Source organism: Gossypium raimondii, chromosome 11 (genome assembly GCF_025698545.1).
Source record: "Gossypium raimondii isolate GPD5lz chromosome 11, ASM2569854v1, whole genome shotgun sequence".
NCBI classification, from domain to species: Eukaryota; Viridiplantae; Streptophyta; class Magnoliopsida; order Malvales; family Malvaceae; genus Gossypium; species Gossypium raimondii.
Genome location: NC_068575.1, coordinates 44687635 through 44691525, shown reverse-complemented (window position 1 = coordinate 44691525; position 3891 = coordinate 44687635). Strand labels below are relative to the sequence as shown.

Genomic DNA, 3891 nt, shown 5'->3' with positions numbered 1-3891 from the left:
ATTATCATATTTGTAATGTCATGTTAGCTTATTATTTTCACATATTCCTCACTAAAATTCTAGTTAATGGATAAACAACTGTCGTTTGCACTAAAACTGAATTTCAAAATTTGAAAAGTATAGGGGCTTAGAAGTTAGAACGATCCAATAGGAAATGAAGAATGTGGATTAAATCTACAATTGTATGTATAGTATAGAACTAGTTATTAAAATCAACCAAACAAATTTAATTGGCTACTCTTTGGATCAAGACTAAAATTTCAAAATTCAAAAAGTATAAGAACGGACCGATTTAAAAAATACAAAAATTAAAATAATTAAATCCATTTCTCTCCCAAATACAGGGACTAAAATCATTTCTTTCACAAACGCATGCCCTCTTAATATAGTTCCCAAACCCTGGCTGGCTGCTGCTTCTTTTCTCCTGAAAATCTCATTTTAAGAAAATAAAATAGCACAATTTATTGTAAAAATATTGTATTTTTTAAAATTATTTAAATATGGTGGTTTTTAAATTATCTATGTCTATAATGTATAATACATATAAGTATGGGTTTGGAAAAAAAATTTGAACTGATGAAAATATTATTTATCTTTCATCATATTTAAAAATAATTATAATATTCAATTAAAAATTAAAATTAAAATGATTAGAACTTAAATTATAATTATTAATTATAATTACAATTTACCATTGTTAAGAAAAAAAAAAAAATACATAGTGGCAAACACGCCCATTTCACAAGACATCTCGGGTCCCTCAATCTCTCTACCCAAACCAAAGAAGAATGAAGACAGAAAACAAAACGTTTCTAACAGAAACCCCAAACAAATCAAATCAAACAGCCATTAATTTAGCTATCTGAATCCCTAAAAATCACAAAGAGGAAAACGATAGAAAAGAACTCGAATAGCCACCACTCACCCTTGTTCATTTTCAAAATCAATGGAACCCGCACAATATTCTCCCCTAGTGATCTTCACAATACTGAAAATGGCACCCTGTTAGGATCAGAAATCCAACACCAATGCATACACATACGCCTAACTCTGTGGAGGCCAATCGACAGTGCTTCCTCTATCCGATACCTTGGATTCGAAAATCGACGACTCTCTCTGGCCAGTGCATGTGCAACAACGTTGGCTTGTCGTCCCACCAAAAGAAAGGTAATGCTCTCAAAACTCCCAATTTTAGCCTTGATGTCTTGGATTATCGAACTTAGTATAGATTTATATAATGTATGGGACTTCAACTTTTTGATAATTGTTAGAGAGTCTCCCTCAACCTGAATCAACCGAACCCTAGCTCCTCTGAAAAAATGATGGCCTGCTCACACGCTTTTGTCTCTGCAACGAAGGAATCAATAACCTCATAGTGTAGATAAGTGCATACAGCCATAATTAGCCCCATAGAATTTCAAGCTAGTACTCTCGAGATTGATATTTTTGTATTAAAATTGAACGAGACATCAAAATTAATTTTTATATTGTCCGGATCTGGTAGTTTCCATCTCTTTTGTTTAGGCAAAATTACTTCTAGTTTTAGGACATCTAGAGCCTCTAACTCTACTAGATAAGCCTTGATAACACTACTATGTCTTTAATTGTGGAGTTAACTGCTTCGATAGTCAAGACTAGTTATCTCCCCAATTGAAATTGTAAACGACATAATAATCTAAGTATTTGAATCAAATACTCATTTTAATTTTTTTACAGGATTACAAATTCGATTAGATTATCTATTAAAGTAAGTTGTCTTTCTTGCAATGTAAATATTCTTACAAAGGCCACTTATCATCGATTTAACTTAGAAAATCAATAAACTAATATTTATTTGTCAAAATTTTGCTTTGTATACAAAATATAAAAAAGAAACGCATAAAAGACATAATAGTAAAATGTGAAATTAACTTTATTTATTTATTCATTGTTCTAATATATAGAAAATAATTACATGATTACTATAATATGGACACATTTCTCATACAATCTCCTAATTGCTCTAGTGAAGTAAATGTGTCATGTTTCGCATTCTCATATCTTCGACGTATTTGCTAAAACTCATAGTTACAAGAGTTTTAGCAAATGAATCCGCAAGGTTATATTCAAAAGCTATTTTCACCACATCTACTATTCCTTCGGCTAAATAGATAAGTAGACGTGTGCAAAGCATAACATACATAAGGCTTACAACTAACGAACATATAAAACCATACTCATATGCTCTCTTTCTTCCATTGTCTTAGGATAGTCATCCAAAAAAAGATGAAATCTGATGTAGTTGGTTAAGTGCTTGACTTCGCATCAGTCATTACAAACCATTCCAATACTTTATCGATGTATGAAGCTTGTGATAGAGCTATTGTTTTATTTTTTTGATCTCTAAGGATTCGAATTATAAGAATATAACTAGCTTCACTCAAGTTCTTCATACTAAATTATTAAGCTAACCATAATTTAATTGATGACAATTCTCATACATCATTTCTGATAAGTAGAATATCGACATACAAAACGAAGAAGACCACTTTTTTGTCCTTTTTACGCTTATAGACAAAAAGTTCATCAGCGTTTTGTGTTTTTCTCAAACTCAAAAGTCTTGATCGTTTGATCAAATCTTTTATTCCATTAGCAGAATGTCTACTTAAGCCCATAAATAGATCTTAGCAGTTTGCAAATTTTCTACTCTTTTCCTTTGACAACATAGTTAGAAGGTTGAGCCATGTAAATGGTCTCATCAAGATAGTCATTTAAGAATATTGTCTTAACATCCATTTTTCAGATCTTGTAATTGAGAGTAGCGGCAATGGATAAGAGTATGTGGATGGACTTGAGCATGGCTAACATAGAGAAGGTCTTATCATAATCGATGCCTTCCTTCTATGTGTAGTCTTTTCCTACAAGTTTCGCTTTATATGTTTCCACTTTCCCTTCCGCATTTCTCTTCTTATAGATCCACTTACACTCTATTGGTTTAATTCCAACCGGTAAGTCTACAAGTTTTCGCACCATATTGAATTTTATAGAATTCATCTTGGCATCTAGGACTTGTTTCTAGAGTTTGGAATCAACATCCTGCATAGCCTCCTTGTAAGTTAGTGGATCATCATCCTCATGATTGACTTTCGTATTAGAAATACTACCATCACAGATAAAGAATTATGGTTTCTTAGAAAATTTCTCACTACAAAGGATTTTCCTATATTATTGATCATTTGCAGGTCTTTCCATAACTCTCGAAAGTTTCTCGTGTGCCACTTTACATTGACACTTAAAGTTATCCATGTAACTTTTCTCAAGGAAAGTAGCATGAGTAGAAATTTTAATTGTATTATTTTTTGAATTTTAGAATAATTTACTCTTTTTTTGTAACAGTCCATTTTCAGTGGTTTCAGGACCCCAAATTTGACGAGTAAGTTCGTAAATATTGATGTGAATTGTTATAATTCAATTTAATGTATATGATAAGTATTGATGTGAGAATTATTGTGTTTTACAATTTAGATGGATTGATTTAGTATGTGATGAAATTATTGAATTTAAATTGATTGAATTGGTATATATATTGAATATATTGACTATTTGAATTGAAATGAATATTGGTTGTATTGGAAAAGTGAATCGGAACCCTATTAACTTTATCGAGATGAGTCGGATATAGATGTCATGCCATAGGATTGGAAGAGTTCAGGGATTTCTTCGACTTCGAGTCGATGAGACACTGGGTGTCAATTTACTTCGGTTTAGCCGATGAGACACTGGGTATCAAATTATTACTTCGAATTATCCGATGAGGCATTGAGTGCCAAACTGGAGTGTTTTGGTTGGATCTGTGTATCCTTCTGAGTCCGAGTTGTGTTAATAGGGGTAAATGAATAATAAAATTTTATA

The 3891-nt window shown here is 31.6% G+C and overlaps 1 long non-coding RNA gene across 1 annotated transcript; it reads left to right on the top strand.

Annotated features, from left to right (window-relative positions):
- The first annotated feature begins 729 nt into the window (after nucleotides 1-729).
- On the top strand, nucleotides 730-3483 carry LOC128034691 (uncharacterized). The gene is made up of 2 exons (XR_008190834.1): nucleotides 730-1167; nucleotides 3222-3483. It is a non-coding gene; the product is annotated as an uncharacterized LOC128034691 (long non-coding RNA).
- The last annotated feature ends 408 nt before the right edge of the window (nucleotides 3484-3891 follow it).